General features: G+C 49.1%; 1 protein-coding gene across 1 annotated transcript in view; it reads left to right on the top strand.

The window, feature by feature from the left end:
* CCL1 (C-C motif chemokine ligand 1) overlaps window positions 1-22,467 on the top strand; it is a 55,180-nt gene that overhangs the window by 7,058 nt on the left and 25,655 nt on the right. Inside the window, exon 2 of the mRNA XM_079904336.1 lies at window positions 18,949-19,062. The gene's annotated coding sequence lies outside the window, so the exon portion shown is untranslated. The remainder of the gene's footprint in view (window positions 1-18,948; window positions 19,063-22,467) is intronic.

The following is a 22,467-nucleotide window of genomic DNA, read 5'->3' as shown; positions in this document are numbered from 1 at the left end:
TGGAGTATAGTTGCTTTACAATGTTGTGTTAGTTTCTACTGTACCACAAAGTGAATCAGCTATACGTATACATATATCCCCTCTTTTTTGGATTTCCTTCCCATTTAGGTCACTACAGAGCATTGAGTGGAGTTCCCTGTGCTATACAGTAGGCTCTCATTAGTTATCTATTTTATATATAGTATCAATAGTGTATATATGTCAATCCCAATCTCCCAGTTCATCCCAACCCACTTTCCCCCTTGGTATCCATACACCAAATGCAAATTTTAGACCTGAAATAAAAAAGTATTATAATTGACATTTATAAATTTAAAAAGTTCAAGTTCAGAGAAATTAAGTAATCTTCCTGATGTCATACTAACAAGTGATAGAATTAGAATTTGAATCCCAAGTCTATTTGGCTTTAAGGACTTTATTTTCTCAACTCACTAGGAAGGACTTAGAGATCAGTAGGAGTCTGTGGGAAAATGGAAGTGGATTGTGAACTTTTCTGAAACTCTGGTGAGACTAGGGAACCTTGCTGTAAGGCTTTGCTGTGGTCCCTGGGAGCAACCAATGGGATTATCTATCCATGGTGCTGCAATGTGCCCACCCAAAACTCCATGTCTACCTACCAAGCCATTTCTGTTTATTTGCACCAAGGAATGGAAAGAGTAGTGAAGATAAACCATAGCAGCTCATGCCTTAGAATCTATCCATTTTGTCTTTCAAGTCTAATGCAATACACTGCCCCATCCATTGCTCTCCTTGGGTTTTGCCCATGTTCTGCATGAGTTTTTTTCCATGTTTTGCAAAAATCGTTTCCTCAGAGGTTGTGGGTAGAGAGCAGGGGCGGGGGTCTTCATGTATTTGCACCACCTTCCTATAGCTAAGTTCTACTTAAATCCAACTCTTATTTGGTGAGTTTAGTGATGTATCTAATGCTGTGAATGGTGTTGTGGAAGGCAGGTCCTCTGGTCCAAGTTTGGCCCTATTTTTCGTTCATTCATTCATTCACATTAAAAATAAAATAAGTACCTTTAAAGCCACCACCCAGCATAAAAACTAAGACCTTGACAATGCTGGCTACCTAACTGTGTGGCTTCCTCCTGTCCACCCCATCTCCCTGCTTTCCTCACCCAAGGTAAGCATCACTGTGAGTCCTATATCTGTCATTGGTCTGCTTTCTTTTTTAATATACTTATTTTATTGTATCTAAATGTTTTCCAGAATCTTTGCTGATCCCTCCTCCTCCCTCTCTTTAGGGAACTTGTAGCTGTAGAATACAGGAAATGAGATGTGAGTTGCTCCCTTATTTTTAGCTGCAATAAAACTCTTCCTGAAACCATCTTGGCATCCAGCGTTCTCTGAAGTGGAGGGGACAGAGGAGGAGGGAAATGCTCCTTCCGGAGAGGCCACTCTTTAAGGAAGTGGCATGAAAGATGTGCTTTGCTGGGCAGAGTTCAGAAGGGTGGGCTTTCTGAATAATCCCCCTCCTTCTAAGCCTTCACTTAATCCATCTTTGTCCGCAGCCTGGAGCCTTGTATAACTGACATCCCACCCACCCCCCGCTACTTCTGCCCAGCCCTGGCAGAGCTGCTCCCCAGAAGCCCTGGGTCTAGGTGGGCCAAGTTTATTCTCAGGGATTCTGGCCAAAATGTGCCCTCTGGAGGACGCAGAGCAGGCGCTGACCCAGGACGCTCCGGAGATGTGATTATTGGGAGGGGAGGGGGGCCCTGGTGTCACACCCTGGACTGGCCGCAGCACCGCCCCCATCCCAGGCCGCCGCAGTGCCAGCGTGAGCCCCGGGCCCTCCACGAGGCTCTTCGTGGACTCCTCCCTTGCTGCTCCTCAGGCCAGGAACCAATTTTACCCATGAGTGAGTCTGCATAATCCTCTTCCGGTCCCTGTCCACTGCTTGGGGGGACTTTGGTGAGGGCGGAGAGGGAAGCTGCCTGGGCTGGGAGGGCCTGAGCCACGTCTAGGCCGCAGAGGGAAGCAGTAGAGGGACAGGCCTGGCCTCAGCTGCCAGGACAGCTACCTCTGCTACTGGAGATGTCCAAGCCCTCCCCCTGGCTTGTCCAACCACGACCCTCATTTCCTCCAAGAGGAAAGGGAGGCTCGAATGAGCCCAAAGGAGGCCACTTGGAGCCCACTATCAAGACCCCAGTCCCCATTAGATTTTTGGCCTAGGTGGATTTGGGGTGGAGTCCTGGTGGGGAGCATCTGCCCTGAACCCCTTTCTCCTCTTTAAGGCTGAGGGGTGGGGGAGGAGAAGAACACTGCCCGAGCTGAGCTAGAGATGCAGCAGGGGGCCTGGGATAGCTGAAGACTCCCCAGACCAGGAGGATCTCTAGAGAGAGCCCCTACCCTAGACTTATGGATGGGGAAACTAAGGCCCACAGAGGGAACTCGCTCAGTTAGGATTTCCCAAAACCAGTCTGGCAGGATAACTGCGGCCCATCACTCCTGTCACCCACTCTGAAGCCCTTGTACGTGTTCCCTCTTCAGGAGACGTGCCCCTCCCAGGAGCCTGTTATCCTGAGCACCTCATATCCCACTGGTTAAGCACAAGGCTGGCATCAATGGTTTGGGGTTCAGGGCGTGCCTCTGTGACCTCAAGCACATGACACAGCCTCTCCAAGCATGTTTCTTTATCTGGAAAAAACCAGGGTGCTAATAATCAAGTTTATCCTCAAGGCTTGTTGTCAAGTTTGAAGGAGATGCTGCAAGCGCCCAGCACAGTGCCTAGAGCATAGTAAACAGTCTAGAAACCCTAGTAGTTGTGATTGTGCCAGCAGGCTCCTATTCATCCTTCACAGCCCTGCCCAGGTATCCCCTTCCCTGTGAAGACCTCCTTGCTAGCCCCATACACAGACCTGATAACTGACCCCTCACAGCTGTAGCTTCATCCTGGGCAAACATCATGTTCTCTTATGGCTGGTTTATACGCGGACCATCTGTGCAGGCATGTGAGCTCCCAAGGGGACAAGGTGTGTCTCACTCTCCCGTGGTGTCTTACGGGCTGCGATGGGGCCAGGGCTGAGCAAATAGCGTCTCAGTGATGGGCACGGGTTGGAGCTGTCTTGACTTGCTGGTACCCAGCCTTGCAAGCCGGCTCTTCTGTCCTTCTTCATGTCCCATCTTTGAGGCCATTCAGATCTGCATTTGGTGGCCTTCGCTGCCCTCTCCTGACTGCAGAGGGCAGGACACTGCCTCGGGTGAGGGTGAGGGTTGGACTGGGGCAGAGAGGCAGGAGCTGAGTTTTACTTCTCACTACACAGCCTTACATATCCCTCTGCATCTTGGGCTTTAACCCCTCTGAGCCCACAGGGAAACCAGCAGAAGACTGTGTGCCGGGTGGGCAGACCTCTAGAAGGGCTATCATCCCATGGGAAGCCAGCCCTGCACGGTGCACAGAGGTCCCACCCCAAAGCTGGTACCAGCCCGGTTCACCCTGGAGCTCACTTCTCCAGCATAAGCCTCTGAGGGCGAGCCCTGGGCCACCCGGCTTTACACACACAGGTAGCAGGCTCACTCATTTGCTCACAGCTATCTCCTGCCTTCCAGGAGTGTGACAGATTGAAAGAAGATGGTTCCAGCTAAGAGAGTCCTATAATTATCAACTGCAGATTATTTTAATTAAAATGCTTTGCATCCTCAGCTCTTAATTTCTAAAATGATTATAAATGTTATTAATAAAGAAAAATCCTTGAAGTGTGATCCATAAATCTCAGCCTGGGCTGAGATGACAGGGCGAGCCAGTACAGCAGAGGAGGCCCTGCCCAGGGCTGAAACCGCAGAGGGTAGAGAAGAAGGAAGGGAGAAGGGAGGTGAGGCGGGCTGGAAGAAAGGGAATGGAGGAAGGACAAACCCCCTATGCATTCTTCCCGCTTCACCTCTGGATCCTCAAGCATTTGGGACTGAGAAAGCAGACCAGCTCTGGGTTTGGAATCTGCTGTTTGCTGTATGACTTTGGGCAAGTCAGGTGACCTCTCTAAGCTTCAGGTTTCTCCTCTAATGATGTTTTCATCTTTCAAGTTTCTCATGTAAAGAATGGAAATGACTGCTGTCTGGTAGGGTTATTCTGAGGCATGTTGACAAAGTGTGTAAAGCGCTTGTCACATTGTAGCAATTTTTGGTTAGCTCCGGCCCCATCCTCAGGAGGGTTCCTAGGAGTCTTCTGTTGCTTCATAGCTCCATTCTCTGGCGGTCCTAGGCTCATGATAGGTGGACCCCTCACACTCCAGGAGGGGCCCTCAGGGGTGTGATTACTGCCAGCCCGAGTCTGGCACCAAGGGAAGGCCCTTCAGCTTTCACTGGTCTCGCATCACGGAAGCGCAGGGCAGAAGGAGGAGAAGAGACCAGCCTTTTCACCTGACATGCAAGGAAATGGATTGGAGGCCCAGAGAAGGAAATGTCTAGCCCAAGGTCGCTCAGCAAATTTCTGGAAGGTCGTTTTACCCATTTTAGCAGATGGCTAAAGCCTGACTTTTTAATTTATTTTAAGCCTGTCTTTCTAATGGCTGAGAACAGATCCCCTGAACCAGGAGATGATGCTGATGATAACATTGACGAGGTAGACGGGGGGAGGGGTTGGCAGTGGGAGATGGAGAGGGCGAGGACTGGCCTGGGGTCACGACAGCTAGCTGCCACGTGCACCCTTGGGCCCATCCCTTCTCTCCCTGGACCCTAGTTCTCTCCTTGGTAAAACTGGGATGATAATCACTGCCCCGCTGACCTCCCAGGCTGGTGGTGAGGATCAGATGAGATGATGAATCTGAAAGTGCTTTGTAAGCAGGAAAGCGTGAAGCAAATATAGGAGATTATTAACATTAATATTAATGAACTTACTCACAGTTGGCTACTGGCCACAGACAAGATGGAATGCTGCAAGTCTGGCGGAAGACGAACTTTTCCAAGCCTCTTTTGGGTTTGCAGAGGGGACAGGGATGGAGATTGTTCTCCGTGGTCATTTCCCAGATTCTTATAGATGGAATTACTTAAGGGAAAACCCCTCAAGATTTTCAGCCAAGGGAGCTGGTAGTGCGCCCATGGCACTGGGGGACGGTGCGGGAGGGACTCCCTTTCCCTGGTTGGCACAGCTATAGAGGTTGCTGGCTTTGTCGTTCAAGGCTGATCTCTTCTTGGGGCTCAGGAGGCCCAGGGCTGAGGACCGGGCCCCTTCTGTGGACCCCACTGAAGGCAAAAGGGCTCCCTTTCCTATTTGGTTCTCCTGTTCCAATCTAGAAGACTAACCCATCCCTCCTTGGGAAAACCGCCAGGTCAAAGAGATGAGGATGGAGTCAGGCTCCTGCATCCTCTTTCTAGCACATTCATCCTCCTCCCTCTCCCCCCACACTCACACGGGAGTCTTGCTTCTATGCATGAAGCTGTGCACAGTGTTGATCTGTGTCCTGGGCGAATCCTCCATTCATTCATTCATTCACTCATGTGTTCTGTAAAGGTTTGTTCAAAGTCTGAGATGTGCCAGGCACTGGGATGCAGAGGTGAATGAGGCCCTGTCCCTGTCATTAGGGCTCAAAGGCTGCTGTAGGTGACAGATGACAGAAGTGCAAACAGGCCCTTGTGCCACCCTCTGTGGTTTAGAGCCATGGAAACATACCAGAGCCCAGGGTAAGGGGAGATTTTCAGAAAACGTTTCCTGGAGGAAGCGGCTCTGAGCAGAGCCTTGAGAGAGGATACATGATGTTCAGAACCCCCATTACTTAACGCAAATGGAACATTCCAGTGTCTCAACTCACAGAATAAGGAGGCACAGATCCACAGGCTTCAGGAACTCTGCTTCCAGCTAAACACCCAACTGGCCACAGTTTCTGAGGATGTAGAGCCTTCCACAGCTTCTGCCCTCAGGGGCTGGGGAGTCAGAGTCCTAAGATGGGGTCTGAACCCCAGCTCTGCCTCTAACAGACTGTGCCCTCTGGTCTCTGCACTTGAAAGATGGGACCAGGTTGTGAGGACTCTGAGATCGTGGTGTGAATAACGCTTTGTCAAGGAAGAGCCACGCTGTGACTCCCTATTATTTTATTATCCAGCTGGAAGTGTTCTGATATGCCCAGTGGGATGGAGGCTTGGAGAGCACAGCTGAACTTGCACTTCAGTATTTGCTGATTACTTTGTACCAACTGTAGGGTTTAAGAATGTGAAGATTTGCAAGATGTCTATGCGCTGTGTGTGTCGTGTGTGTGTGTGCGTGTGTGTGTGTGACAGACAGAAACAGACACCGAGGGAAGTGGGGAGGGTATTTGCGTGCTGGCTTGGCACAGAGGGCCCTGGGCGTTGAGGGTCACACATACACACTTGGGGGCTGTGGTCCACAAATGCCCACCCACTTCTGCCCCTGAGCACAACCACACTCTTGACAACTCACACCTTGCATCCCACGAGCGCCCTGGAGCAGCCCCGGCGCACACTCACTCGCTGTGTCCCTGGGCATCTCTCTCATCGACATCTCAGTTAGAACTCACATCCTGGCCCCCACACCAGCTTAACTGTGGATTTAGATTATCCACAGGTGCAAATACCCCTATAATAAAGAGATGTTGCTGAGCCCTGGGACGAGGAGTCCAAATTCCGCAGACTGAGGGAGAGGATATTCTGGCTGGTAGGATTCTGGAAGAAGAAAGCATTTTAGGACGATGGACCTTCCAGGTGGAAGGGACAGCATGAGCGAAAACAAAGAGGCCGGCTAGGGTAGGCTGAGTCTTGGGGATGGCAGCGGTGTGGAGAGAGGGGAGGACGGAGCAAGGCATGAGAGCCATGGTCGGGCCCACCGAGTGCCATGCTGGTCATTCCATGAGGCAGGGGCATCTGGAATGTGGCTGGCTTTGACTGCCAAGTGGAGCAGTTGGTGATGGGCAGTGAGGCTGGGTGTTGCACAGAGGACGCGAGCAGCCACACCTGGGCTTCTGGGAAATGAATGTGCAGCTGTGTGCTCGGTGGAGGCAGGGAGGCCTGTGAAGAGGCGGCTGGGGCAGCTCAGGAGAAGGACAGTGGGGAGGTTATCCATGGGCGTCAGAGTGGAGAGAGAGAGAGAATAATGGCGCAGGAGCACAGATGTGAAGCTTGTCTGTCTCTGAGTCACGGGGAAGATGCTTCTAGGGAGCCAGAGAGGAAGGGCAGCTTGGTGGGGGCAGGGGGATAGCAGCCTTGGTGATTGGACACCTGAGCCCACCCCATCCCTCCCCTTTGTCTGCAGAGATGAGAAGCACCACTCAAGGAGCACCTACTGTGTGCTATGCACGGGGCCTGCCAGGCAGCTGTATCATCCCATTTCACAGATGAAATAATGGAGGCTAAGGATGTGTGTGACTGGCTGGAATCACAGGATGAGGACTCAGGTCTGACAGCACAACCAATGCTGGTCTCACCCCCGCCCTCCCTCCCTCTAGCCTGAGCTGGCACTGACAGCCCTCCCCTCCCCACCAGTTACATGCCCGCCAGGCTCCTGTCTGGCACAGCCTGGGCCAGCCTGAGGCATTCCTGTGAGCCCAGGAGGATGATAAGAGCTCCCTTCTGGCTCCTCACCTTCAAAGAGCCCAGCGCTCTATTTGCAGCTGCTTACTCGGCAGGCCCTTTGATTTGCAAGAGAGGCTGGCAGCAGGGCTGTCCCTGGCCACCAGCAGAATTAGAGATCTGGCTTCAGGTGAAAAAAGTTCCTTCCTCCTCTCTCCCTCTCCCTTTTTTCCTTTTCTGACTCCTCTTCTGACTTTTTTTTTTTAAAGCTTATTTTTAACAAGGGATTTGAAACTTCAGGTGCCTCAAAGCTCCGGGACAATGGGAGATAGAGGGTTGATGCTGATTGGCTGGAGAGGGGAGTGGCTTGGAAGCAGGTCTGGATCACAGTAATGTCCCTTAGCACTGACTGAGCACCTAAGTGCAGACATCAAGCTGGGTGCTTGACGGCCATCCTCTCCTCCCCACGCCTCTGTGAGGCAGACTTAATTCATTTTCCATGTGGAGAAGTAAAGTTTTGTTCCAGGTCACATTGCTGGTAAGGGGTGGAGTCTGGCTGTACCCACTCCCTGGGCTGGGATGCTGAAGGGACTGGGACCCCTCCCAGACCCTGTCCCACCATGAGATAGAAAGCATAGGGGTTCAGATCTTTCTGTGCCTCCCCTACCCCCAAACAGATTCCTGGACATTCAGAGATGTGCTCCACAAGCCTGAGTTCATCTTTCTGGTCGACCAGGAGGACTTACTGAAGGGTGCTCCTTCCTTCCTTGGCTGTCCCCATCCTGGGTAATTTGGGACTTTAAAATCTCAAGGACACTAGCTCAGCTCTGTGCAGCCCCGGTTTGGGACTAGGAGAAGAAAACCCCAGCCTGGGAACCCCCAGAGTCCTCACTCTGCCCACTCTGTGACAATGGGCAGACTTTCCAAGGAGGTGGCCGCCATCTTCCTGTCCCTCCTGTGGGAGGAGAAGCACGAGGCGGGAGGGGACAGCATGGGACGGCAGTGGGAACCTGGCTTTGCACTTAGGAGAAAATCCGGAACATTCTACAGAGCTGGTGAGGTCCTGCCTGGTCTGGGCCTGCCTCTGTCTCTGCTGCAGCCAGCTATATCCTCTCTTCGCACAGGTCCCAGCCACTCCAGCCCCAGTCACCCATCCCTTCCCTCCTCAGGGCCTTTGCATATACTGTCCCCTCTTCCTGGGACACTCTTCCCTCACTTCTAGATGGTTCCTCTTCATACCTGGGGCTTCAGGGAAGCCTGCCTTTCCCAGACCATCTAATCTGCCACTGTCCCCCTGTCATCTACTCAGCAACACTTGTGGCTGATTCTGACCCTGCCGTGAGGACAAAGGATCAGCTCCAGTTTGTACATCTTTGCATCCCAAGGGCCCACCTGGAGCCTGGTCCAGCCTAGGTCCACCAGAAGTACCTACTTACAAATCATTGAATTTAACCTCTCTTGCAACCTCCGCTTCTTTATTTGCAAAATGGGTGTAGTGACATCTACCTCATAAGGTTGCTGCAAGGGCAAAACGAAGTAAAGCGCTCAGCATGAAGTACCAGGAAATACCAGCCTCTATTCATATTCATATTCATTCCTGAGTCGAACTGGTTAGGCATGGCTGGCACACATGAGCATCTTGGAAACTTGCAGTGAGGAAACCCAGATTCGGAGAGGCCACTCGAGACTGTCTCCTAGGCAGGCTGGCCACCTGGCTGCCTGGGGCTCCTTCCTGCTCCGTCCTGGCCTCCTGCTGACCGTGGATAATCCTATGGCCTCCTCTTGCCTCAGCGTTTCTAATGTGGCTGATGGGATGCGTGATGCAAGACCTCGGGGTGGCGGGGGAGGGGGGAAATGAGTGGGCTGGCAGAGTGCTTCCCATGAGGAACCAAGAGCCGTGCCTCCACCCCCTTCCCTGCCTCCATAACTGGCTATTCAAGGCCCTTGGTCTGCCTTCCAGCTCACCCATCCCCCGCCCTTCAGCTGACTTCCCTCCCTAGCGAAGGGGTTTTGCATGAGCAGAGCATCTCCAGCGACTGCCTTCTCGCCACCTGCTCCTGTGGCTCTCTCCCCACCTGAAGCCATAAATACATATGCAAAGGCCAGTATATTAATTTGTGTTTGAGCACGGAGCCGGGGACGCTGCCGAGAAAGGGGATTAGGCAGTGGCAGTGGGTGGGAGGCAACAGATGGCCTGATGGCTTTTACCTGTTGCTAATTTGTTAGGCACCAATTCCTGGTTTGTACTTAATTGTGCCCAGACCCCGAGACGGCAGCGTGCCGGGCACTGGATGGCCCACGAGTGCTCCCGTGGGGTGATGGGTCAGGTGCCTGCCTGGGAATTAAATGTTGAAGTCTGGAAATGAACGGCTCTGCCTTGTTCTCTCTTGACTGGACTCTGGTCCCTCTTGCTGGCTGGGCACGAGGACCCTCAGAGCATATGCAGCAATGAGGAGGATGCTGAGTCGGGGCAGCCAGCCTTACCCTTCTGTTAAGCGTCTGTGTGACCTTGGGTGGGTCACTTAGCATCTCTGGGCCCCATCTGCCTGTCAGGGAAATGAGCATAATCACACCTGCCCTATCTACTTTGCAGGGTTGCTGTGAGTGTGAGCTGAGATAATGGATCTGGGAGCACTTTGACACGTGGAAGCCTCTCTAATAGTGAGACATTATTTGCTAGCAGAGCGGTTAAGAGCTTGGATTTTGGAGTCAGTGAGGCCGGAACTGAATTCTGACTGTCACTTATAACTGTGAGGCCTTGGGTAAGAAACCTAAGGTTTTGGAGCCTCAGTTTCCTCACCTATGCAGCGGGTGATAGCAGTCCCTACCTCAGGGGTGCTGGGAGGAGTAAAGGAATTAATGCCCGGGCTGGTCCCAGCTTTCCCAGAATGCGGTCCCGATGAGCTTTCCCTTCAAGCCTCGGCTAAGCATCACCTGTCTGTGAAGCCCACTCTGATCTGTATCCCCTACCACTGTGGATTGTCTTCTCCTGGTGGAATTTGTTCGGGGTTTACTTCTTCCCCATTAACTACAATCTGGTGGGATGGTAATCTGGAGCCTGTGAGCCTGTCACCAAAAGGACAACACGTGAATAAGCACAGCCATTCAAAAGCATCTTCTGGAGTACAGAAGAGGCGCCAAACCTCAGAAAACAGGGAGCTCATGCACCCACGGGGCAGGGCCCACAGCAGAGGGACACTGCTCTCCCCCTTTCACACCTGGCCCTCCAAGTGGTCCTGGGACCCATCCACGTCTGAGCCCAACTCCCCAGCCTCCCTGCTGATTCTCTGAGCCTCAGATATATTTCCAAGAAAGTTCCATTCGCTTCACTGAGCTTATCTTTCAAGAACCTGGCTGCTACACCTCTAGGCCTTACACGTATTTCAATGACAGCACGGAGGAACTCTCTTCTGAATGTTTTCTATATTTGTCTCCATTACTTCTTTGTTTTGTGACCTTGGGCAAATCCTTTCACCTCTCTGAGCCTCAGTTTCTTCTTCTGTATAATGAGGGGTGGGATGGAGGGTAGGGCTCCCTGGATTATTGTGAGGATTAAGTGTCCTGCTAGTGTCAAGCATATCACTGGCACTCAGAGATGACCGATCGATTAACCTCTATCAGTTGAGGATAAGTGACATTGCTTTCATTTGAAATCATGGAGGAAACCAAGGCCTGCAAGGTTGTCGGGAAAGCATCCTTCTGAGAAACTTGCTTAAGGGCTTATTGACCGAGAAATCATCTTCTCTCTCCTTTGCCTTTGAGTCTTTCTCAGGGAAATGATCAATTATTAGAAGAGGGAATGGAAGGTGGCAGAATGTTCTCTTGGGCCAAGCGGGGGACAGGGGGTGGTGGGGGAGGTTGGGGGAGGGGGGAGGAGCCAGGCATGGCCAGGGGAGGCAGGAGCTGTGGCAGGGTGGGCTGGGTTCCCTGCTGCTCCTGTTTGGAGTGGGAAGAGAGGGAGAAGAGGGGAGGGAGAGGAGGAGCGGGGGGAAGGCGGGAGGCAGGAGGTGGTGATAGAGACTCTGACTTCCCTTTCCATCCCTCCTCATTTCCACCGCACCTCCCTCTCTCCTCTTATATTATTTAATTCTACATGTAAATAACGCCCTCCCTCAGTCATACCCCCACTGGCCCTACCTCTGTGGGTAACTCAAGGAGCACACAGCAAATGGTCCAAGAGTTTCTCTCCTTGAACTGACGCCTTGGAGAGGGCTCTCCTGCTTATATCTCTCCTGTAGTTTTTCCTCTCTTAGGCGGGAGCAACACGGGGTGCCCAGAACAAGGGCACATGTACTTTGAATGAGGATTTTCTCAGGTACCAGCTGGAGACTTGGGGCAGCTTACAAATCCCTCTCGCTAGGCAGTGTGCCTGATGCTCAGAGCTGCTACCATCTGCCTCACAGAAATTCCTGTATGCAAGGTACCTAGCACAGCACCCAGCCCAGGTGCAGGGCCTGCTGCCTGCCCTCCAGCCTGACAGACGTTCAGGCAGTTGGTGCAGGGACCCCACTGCATCACGGGAACATCTCAGTGTCCGAGGCAGGTGTGTGAAACCAATTCAGTGCTACAGAGCCTGGTCACGTAAGCCAGCCGGACCCAGGGACGAGTTATTTGTGATATTATTGAATCTGTCCCATGTTCACCTAGATTCTGCCCTTGACCTTTAACACACCTCTCTTCTCCAAGTCAGTTCTGCCTGGCCACCCTCCCCTAGAGCTAAGAAAACAAGGATGGAAAGAGAGGAGCCCCCGTTTTGGGCCAGCATAGTACTAGTGCCTCTGTATACCTTACTCCTCTAATCCTCACCAGAGCCCTTGGAGGCTGGTCGTCTTGTGTGTTTCGTGGGTGTAAACACTGAGGTTTAGTAAAGTTAATGACCTGCCCAGTTACGTGGCTGGTGGAACTAGGGTTGGAACCCACAGGCACCTGACCGCCTTGGCGTCACGCTGGTTCCTCCCTCTATCTCTCAGCTCCTGAGCTTTTACTGCCCCAGCAGCAGCTATAGACTCTCCCATCCCTCCTGACTCAGGAACCACATAATTCTATGACGTCTAAACTTTTGTAGACTCTAAAGCAACTTCCTTCCTCATACCATTTACTCCCACTCTGTTCCATCCCCCTGGAAGGTATACCGACCACACATATTAATAGTAACACATATAATGATGGGAAATATTTCGAATAGACCAATAGGAAATGTGGCGGGGTTGGAGGGTTAAAGGTCTGGCTCTATGTGTGCTTGACCAGGAGCTGCTGCAGAGCCCAGCAGGGAGGAGCCTTACCCTTAATCCCAGATTTAACTGATGTTTACTGAGAAGTGGCCACTCTTGGAAATCCAGCTACCAGTTCCTTGGAAAGTGGTGCTGGATTTCATCAGAAACCTGTGGGGAAAATTGGTGATGGGAAAATAAAATGGAGAAGCTTGGGAAGGCTGGGAATGATGATGAACTCAGCTGCTTAAAAAAGACAAAGGGAAGCAGTTCTCCAAGGAAGGAGGTCCCCAGGGCACGGCAGGACCCCTCTCCCTCACCCCTCATACATCATCGCTGGGCCCCTCCAGTTTGTGTGCAGATGTGTAAAAGGCAACATCTGGGTGAGGTTTGAAAGCTTACGAGACTCTGCATATTTTATGAGAATTAATATGTGTTTAATTTAGGTGTTCCAGTGCTCCACGCCAAAGTTTTCATGCACTTGTGGGGAAGTGAGAAAAACATAAGTGAGTTTTCCACAAAGCTAAATTTATTCATTTTCAATTGGATTGTCTTTTTTTTTTTTTTCTGGGATTCTCTCTTTCCTCCTTTCTTGGTGTTAAAACATTTATGAAACTGTGATAATAGTAGACTAAACTTGATTTCTTGAGCATCTATGCTTGGCAGGCTGTAAAGCTGGCAACCTTATGTTGAATCCTCCAATTTTCTCTTTAAAAATTTTGCTGAACTACAAAATCTAGAAGTCTGAGGACCACTGGGTTGTACTATGTCAGTCATCATTTGTATCAACTCTCTTCCTATCTTGGAGCAATTCTTTTCTGCTTAGTACAAATAGTCTTTGAAATTCAGATACCTCAACCCTATACTTAAATTTAATAACTTGTTTTTTGACCTACAGTGTTACAGGTATTATACTCCACATATACCGTAATTTGGGGATAGGAGATATTTATTTTATAAGATCGTGTCTTTTGCTTTTCTGTATCTGTTACTCTGCTGACTGACAAGCCTTGTGATCTGGGGTGGGCCTCAGCTCTTTCCGACTTTGGTTTTTCCATCTGTCCTGGGAGCAGGTGGACCAGATCATCTTTAATGACCTGTCCAGTTTCCACCTCCTTTGTTCTTGCACTTTCTGCTTCTGAGCCCCTCGGGGCCACTCAGCCCTGATTCTGGAATTTTGGCTTCCGAGCAGCCAGTGGGTGGGACCACTCCCCCTTTCCAGGACTTGGGTCTTGAATAAAACGGGGACAATTCTATCCACTTGGAGAAGGCAGCCCTTTGGGACATGTATTATCAGGTGCTCTGCTGAGCACCCCAAGAGTCACAGGCTTGGAATCTACTGTTGTGAATTCCTAAGACCCTCCTCCTCTGGGACCTGCGTCTGATGGACCAGTGCCAGGCTCCTGTCTGCCCAGCCATGTTTCTGGAGAGCAGGTAAACAGGCTTTGCAACAGGAAAATCAGAAAGGACACAGCCTGAAAAGTCATCAGAGAGACAGACAGAGTTCTCTCTGTCTTGTTATTTACAGAGGGTTTAGTTCGAGTGGGCAGAGGTGACAGCAGACAGGGCCGAGGCAGGACCGAGTGGGAGAGGGCTTTCTAACAAGACAACCCCCTGTATGCACAGTGACTCACAGCCCACGGGGAGGGGGGAGTTGGTGGATCGTCTCCATCCATACAACTGAGGTCCAGAGGGGAATTCGTTCAGCAAATGTATGGCTAAGCATTTGGGTGGAGAACCCAGGCACTCTGACTCTTGTTTGGTGTTGTTTCCGGAACATCTATTCTGATGCCTTGTCTTTGATAGAGTAGGATGCTGGGGTCTAGAGAGGCAAAGAGACCCACAGGTCATCTAGCTGCTGAATGACACATTAGGGACCAGATCTTACCATCTTGCCAGGGTCTCCTGCCTGTAACCGGCAAAGGGCTAGTGATGTTGCCCATCTGTCTCTTATTTCAGAAATTGCTTGTCTCTGTGCGTCCCTCTCCCTACATACATCATCCACTGACATCACACAAAAGTCTCCTCCATTATAAAAATACAAAGGGAATTTAGACAATAAAGCAAAGTAGGAAGCAAAATGGTCCTACCACTCAAGCATTAACTTTTGGGTACATTTACGTCCTTTGTTTTTCCTGTATGTGATATATGTGATTCTTTTTTTTTTTCCTTTTCACATAATTGAGTTCATATCGACTAGACCATTTCATGCCCTGATTTCACTCACTATTATAAGTATTTTCCATGTTATTACATACACTTCATAAATGTCATTTTGAAGGCAGGAAGCTTGCTAGACCAACCCCTGATTGTTGGACATTTAGACTGTTTTTCACTGTTACACACGATGCTTCAAAGAGCAGCTCCGTGTAGGATGGCTTTGAATATTTAGGATGATTTTCTTGGACTGGAACTTTAGGGAGAATACTGCACACAGGTGCTCGCATGGGCGGCCCAGTCTTGGGGGTCCAAGACAGAAGGCTAACATGTCCCCTCTCCTCTATCTACAGCCTTTTCTGAAGGCTATGTTGATTTCTTTTTCTCATTATTCACTCAGGACCTATAAGTTCTTTCCCAAGACTCCTCAATTAAAGCCTGTCACATTCACCAGGATACTCTCTCTCTCTCGCTCTCTCTCTCTCTCTCTCTCTCTCTCTCTGTTGAAAGTGAAGAAAACTATTGATTGAAAATAGAATATATTGTTTCAATAAACTGAAAAGTTTCTGACTTCAGGTATAGCTGGATCCAGGCACTGAAGCAATATGATCAGAACCTGGTTTTTCACTGACTCTAAGCCCAGTTCTGTTGGTGACTCCATCTGGAAGTCCACTGTCAAGAAGACTGTAGAAGATTAGTTTCAGCCTGCCTGTTTCCAGGCCTGTAGGAGAGAGACAGAGAAAGAATTTCTCCCTGATAGCTCCTATATAAACCCCAGAATTCACTCTGATCGGACTAACTTAGCTGCTCACTAACTCCTGAACTAATCACTGTCATATGGCCTGACCTTAAGCTTAGGCAACTTGGATAACATGTGTGCCTGGGGCTGGGGTTGGCTCTGCTTGTTCCAGAGCCCGTAGATTAGGAGAGGTGTTCCCTGTGAAGTGTGTTTGGGGCATTTATTATCCCAAGAAAGGGGAGTGGAACCAGGAGGGAAACACAAAACAATAGTTGCTGCTCTATTTGGGGAAAGACTCAGAAGCATAGCATTTTGGACCCGAAAGCTCCTGTGAACACATGCCTCTGCTCTCCCAGAGAAAGAGGATCCCCTGTAACAAGCTTTCTGAGAGACAGCCCTTCTGATTCTGCTTGTATGCCTCTAATGACAGGGAGCTCAGCACTGTCCAGACCAACTCACTCCACCCCTGGTACAGCTGTAACCGTAAGAAGATGAATTCTCCTCTACACTGAGTGTTCAATCAAGCCTCTCTATCTATCTAACTGCACCCCCATGGCCCTGGCCCCATTGGACCCATCTGGGGGACCGTCAGATATATGACCTTTAGAATCAGAGCCATCCTGGGGTTTTTTCTTCTTGACTAAACAGCCCCTGGACTTTGTTGTGTGCTACTTGGTTTCCTGTCCCTGCTATTGGTCGACTTTCTCCATATGCTCTTGTCAGTCAGTATAAAGTCAAGAACTGAACATGAGGCTGGGGTCCGATGCAAGCACACGGATTCTGGCTCTTTGAGAAGTCTTTAGCAAGCGACTCTGCCTTCCTCTTTAAAAAGCTGCCCAGCTGTGGAGAGAGTTTGTTCCAGTCCAGGTATCCGAGTCACCAGTCCAGGTATCTGAGTCATTCCTTCCCTTGTGGCTCATGTGAATTGCTCTTTTAACCAGTTTCAGGGTCCTGAAAGCAAAAGTAACAAGCCCAACAATGTGTTACTTAAAAGGAGACTTATTACATTCAACGGAAGGGATAATTTTCTAGGAAGAGACCGCTAGGTGTGAGACACAGGCAGATGTACCCGCCATGTGGCTGGCTGCCTGGGCCTCCCCACAGGTCCCCTTTCCTGACACTGCTGCCCTGATGTCAGAGCCGTCTCCTGCCCTTAGGTGGCATCCAGCGCCTCACGGGTCCAGCAGATCATAGCCCATGTAGCACAGGGGTGGATCATGGTGCCTTGGTGGCCCTGCAGCAGTTTGTAGACTCTGTTTTCCTTCCTGAGGCCCTATGTGTCCTTTTAATATGCTTGGATCCTATCCAAGCACCCTTTTAAGAAAGAACACTCCACCGTGAATAAGATGTGGACTCTAAAAAGTAAGAATCCTTTCCTGTTTAAACTGGCCTTTAGAATAATCCTATTCACACAGCATATGACACAACCAGATCATCTCTACCCAGGGCAAATGGCCCTGGATGATTCCAGGGAGGGATGTGTGTGGTGGGGATGAATGGGGGAAGGGGCTCGTTTGGGAGGGGAAGGTAGTGATGAGAAATGGCAGGGTTGGCTTGGCCTTGGGAAGACAGTCCTGGGCCCCAGGAGAGAAGCATCCCAGACTCATCAGATCTATTGGGATAGAGAGCGCGCACACACACACACACACACACACACACACACACACACGCTGGATTTCTATGGCCACTGCCTGCGCAATTCTGTTCCTTCCCCGGAACACTGCCTTCCTCCACTTCTGCCCAACCTGTGAATTATCCTAATTCTGCATATGATGATCTGTGATGCCGTCCACATGGCTTGCCTTCTGTGCATGACACCGTATCTATACCTCTTGTACCATTTGCCACACTTGATTGTAATATGTGTGTGTGTGTGTGTGTGTGTGTGTGTGTGTGTGTGTCTTCCCTTTTGCCCACAGGCCCTTGGAGGTAGGAAGCATTTCTTCCTCATCTTAATATCCTTAGTGTCTGGCATGGGGTCAATACTCATTGAATTGTGAATGAACCACTAAAATTAGCATCCAACTTACCATAAAATCTTTGTGAACGTTAAACTTGAAGGGAATGATATCCCATCCAAAGTCTGTTCTTTGTCAAAATCCAGGAAGACATTTGATGTGCTCACTCATGACAACCATGCATATTTCATAGAAACGTTTCCAGAACTTACCAAGCCCCCACTTCCGTCATTCACAATGGCAGCGTGTTATTCCACTGTGTTAACCCATTTCTCTTTGCTTGGTTAGCCCCCTCTTCTTTGGCCTTTAGGTGGTTGACAGTGTTTAGTTATCACAAGCAGCGCCACTATAGACGTGTTTTTCTTTCTTTGGGGCTAATACCATGGGGTCTGTTACCAGAGAGAGGATCGCTGGGTAAGAGTATAAAGAGTCCTCACATCTGTTGCCTGATGCTTTATGTAAATTGGTCCAGCCTTTCTCGATAGCAATGCTGAAGGATGTGTTTTCACTGGCTGCCCATCTTGGGTTCTATCATATTTATTTTTTGTGACTTTAATAGGCATGTAATGGGACCTGAAATGTGCTTGGTTCTTTATTTCCTAGTTGGCGGGATGGTGCCTGTTTCCACATAGTGATTTACTGTCTCCATTTCCTGGCATAATTCTGTTCACCTCCTTTGACCACTTATCACGGGGAGTCATGTAGCGGCCCATCCGTTATCTGTTTGGGGCAGTCAGCAAGCTTGCGAAGGGGAACATGACAGACGGAACGGATGTTGCCAGTTTCCTTTTGATATTGATTTTTATTACATGGCCTCTTTGCAAAAAGGTCACTGGTCTACTTTCATCCAACAGCAGAAGCTCCCAGCCCACTGGGTTCATTTGGAGGCTGTGGTGGGCTTGTCTGCCATGCAGTTGCTATTAAAATCTCAGTAATGGGGGAAAGTCATCTTCCCAAGTTCCTTGGTGCTCGCTTGGCACTGAGGATGGTAGTACAAGGAGAGAGTCCCCACCCGAGGAATGAAGCAAAGCCCAAGCCCTGGAGGTAAATCCCTAGCAGGTCCCAGGGCAGGCAAATCATTTAATGTCTGTAAGGGGGCTGTGAATTAGAACTGTCCCTCAGGCTGGACCACAATGCCACAAACCCTTCAAGGACAGCTACAAAGGGAATTTTTAAAGTCTCAAGGTTATTGTATAATTTTAGAAGTTTAAGGTCGTGTATAATAAAAATCATATATTATTTAAATGCCACTCTTTTTTTTCCCCTATAAAGTATCTGGGGGAGGCAGAGAGAGAGAGAGAGAAGAGAGAGAAAGGGGCAAAGATAGAGACCAAAGCAGAGAGAGAGAGCTTTCAAATATCATTTAATGCCTAAATGTCATAGGCTTAAAAAATTCACCAGAATTCTCATGCATTCTTTCCCACAGGGGGCTACCCTTTCAACAACGACCTTTAAAAAAACCTAAGCAAACGAACAGCCCTGATACTGATGACGTGTGGACATTCTGCTGTTGACAGGATGAATTTCATCAGCCCAAATGGTCAGTATTTGGGGTGGCAGATCTTAGGATCTAACAGATTTTTATGGCCCACATCTGTCTGGGGTGATTGAGTTCCTGGTTCTTTCAAGATGGGATGATTTAAATAATTGTTCTTTACTGCGGTTGTAAAAATTCCATTCTGCCTTTCTAGCTGTGGTGATTTATTTGAAGACCCCAGGGGCAGGCAGGGTTGGAGCGCAGAGTAAGCTATAGGTAAACATATCAATTACATTGCAGGTATTACTTCCCCAAAGATCTCAAAAGATGGCTCAAAAAGCAGTGTTTCACGGTGGAAAGGGCATGGTTCTCGAAGTCTGAAGGCCTGGGCTCATGCCTTGGCAACATTAATAAGCTCCCAGAGGGAGCTACAGTGCGGCTACGCAGAGAAGTCTTTCCAGGTAATTGCAGATGTTTTGCAAGGCTACTGGAGACAGCAACTCTCTTGAGAAAATGATTAATAAGAACTCTGCTTAAAGTCAGCACTTTGAACAATTGCACACTGAGAGACTGATAAATCTCTATAATTAATATTAAACATGTTGATACGTGGAAGTGACCTTCCCAGCTCGGACCGGTGTGGAATGAGACCAGTTCGGTCAAGCTAAGCAGGTCCTGGATGATACAGAATAGGGATCCAGGTAGGCTCTACACATAGAAATTCTTTTCCTAGCTAAGGGGTCCACTAACTGTTAGCGGGGAGGATTGGAAGTTGTGTCTGAATTTCGCTCTATGTAGTATGATTACGAATCTTCTATTCTCAGTCCTTTGCCAGTCCTCAAATACAGCAGCCCTTTCAGGTATTAAGAGAAAAGTAGGCTCTGTAAATAGTTGTCTATACTCACTGTCTTCAATTCTTTTCTTCCATCCTCTCTTGAATCCGTTGTAATAAGGCTTGTCTATGTCCCCAGGGACCAATGATGAAGCTAGTTGTCAGTTATTCTCCTTGAACTCTCAAAAGCATTTGACTCGGTTGATCACCCCTTCCTTCCTGAAATACTTCCTTTTTTTGGCTTCCAGGAGACCATAGTCTCCTGGTTTCCTATTGTTCCTCCTTCACCACCACCCCTCCCTTCCTTCTTAGTGTTCTTTCCTGGCTTCTGTTAACCTTCCTGACATTCTAACCATAGAGAATGCCGGGGATCAGTCAATGAACCTTGCCTCCTCTTTGCCTACATCCAATCCTTGGTGATCGGATCCAATACGATGGTTTTAACAACCATCTCTAGGCTGATGCATAAGAAGTCACCATTTTATGGGTCCAAGGGGTTGAATATCAGTACCTTCGTATAGTTAAACCTAATGACTCCCAAACATCATTGCCCATGAGCTCCAGGTACCCCCATCTACTTGTATATGGGGCTTCATATTTTCTCTGGGATGTCTAAGATGCATTACAAGCATAATATTCTTGCTTATTTCAGTTAATGACAAGTTCATTTTTCCAGTTGTTCAGCTAAAAATCCTTGAATCCTCTATTCCTCTGACAACCAACATCCAATCCATCTGCCAATCCTTTTGACTCTAACTTCAAAATATATCCAACCCTGACAACAGTTACCGTCCCCTCTACATGTTGGCTCATGGTATTATAATCTCTCACCTGGCTTATGCAATGCTTTCTAACTGGATCCTTGTTCTGTCCTTGCCCCGTAAAGCAGCAGGGGAACTCCTCTTAAAACACAATTTAGATTATGTCAATTCTTTGCTTAATACCTCTGACTTACTCCGAGTTAAAGTCAAAGGTCTTGCAATGGCTTCCCAGTCTCTGTAGAGATCTGGTTGCTGTTTCTTCCCTAGGCTTAACACTGAACTTCTCCTCGCCCACTCCAGGCACACTGACTCCTTGTTGTTCTTCTAGACATGTTTCTGCCTCAGGACCTTTGCACTGACTAGTTTTTCCACCTGGAATTCTTCTCCCCTGGATAGCCTTATGGTTCAGGTTCAGTTTCTTATTGTTCTGCTTTGGAACGCACTATTTCCACTACCTGCCACTATGTGCCAGTCCGTGTGCCAAGTGCTATGGATACAGCGATGGCAAAACTATAGCAGTTCTTACCCTTGTGGAGCTTCTATTTAGTGTCTGTGGGGGGACATATACTAACTGAATAATTGCGCAAACATGCAGAAGCGGAGCTCAGATGAGTGCTGTAAGAGAGAGATACTCGTGCGATGAGAGCTTAATGGAAGGATCTGGGGAGGCTTCTCAGAGGAGGTGATACTTGAGCTGGGAATGATGGAAGGCCATGGTTCTCTCGGTGCGCTGATTAGTGCACACGTGGACCTGTGACTCTTGCTAGGTCAATGACTGTCACCAGGCCTCCATGCCCTGGGGGTTTTCTATCAGGATGTGGGAGAAAGTGATCCCTTTTTTCCAGGTAGCTGAGCTATTGGCTGTGAGCCCAGAGCTGCTGGTGGTTACATCTCTGTAGTTGGAAGGATCTTACCTGATGGAAGAAAGGATCAAGACCGCATTAGAAAAAACTTAGATGGGCTGGATGGAGAGTTCTGACAGTAGGGGAGGCTCCTGATCCAGTGTCCCCAAATCCAATTCTTTCCCTGGGTTATATGAGCCATTAAACTAGTTGGGCAGTTTTAGCAAGTTCAGTTTAGCGATTTCTGTCCCTTGAGATATGTGCATCCTGACCAATCTTCTTCCCTCCATAAGAGGAGCAGAAGGGTGCATCTCTGGGAGAAAGAGCTCAGCTTGACAAGACCCAGAGCCTCCTTCTCAGGTTCTCCCCTCCTCCCCAGCATCTGCAGTCTCTTCCTCACAAGAGCCGCATCAAAAGGGAGGAGGGTCATGGATCCTGGTGGATTTGAGGGCAGCCGTGACAATGATCATGGACAGAGCTGAACCAGGTGGGGCCTCAGCTGCTTTATCAAGTGTTCTCACCTTTTCTAAAAGTTAAGGTCTAGAGAAGAAAACTCTCTGAGCCCAAGATTAAATACTTATCATGAAATGTTTCCTTTCTCTTTCTTAGCTTCGTGGTGTAAAATGTAAGAAGCCCTTAGGGTAAAAAGTAAGCCTCTCTTTGTCTTCTCCAGTCATGAGTTCCTCTCCTTAGAGACAGCTTCTGGAGTATCCTTCCAGAGGAATTTTACACACAGACAAGGGAGTATGTAACTCTGAGTGCATATGGTTTCACACAAATGGTTTCCTGCTATGCATGCTGTTCTGTCTCTGGCTCTTAGTACTTACTGTAGTTTTGGTTATTGTTTCATATAAGCACACATAAAGTGGTCTCAGCCTTCTTATAAGTTCCAGAACATTCTATTGTGTAGAGGTATATGTGCTTAACCAGCTCCCAATTAAAGGATTGTTTCCAGTCTTTTGCCATTATCAAAGCTTTCCCGAGTGCTCAAAAGATGATACACACATCTTTGGGTCTATGGACAGGGTTCTCG

This window comes from Stenella coeruleoalba (assembly GCF_951394435.1).
Source record: "Stenella coeruleoalba genome assembly, chromosome: 19".
Taxonomy (NCBI): Eukaryota; Metazoa; Chordata; class Mammalia; order Artiodactyla; family Delphinidae; genus Stenella; species Stenella coeruleoalba.
The sequence above is the reverse complement of the archived record's forward strand: the minus strand, read 5'-3'. Positions and strand labels throughout refer to the sequence as shown.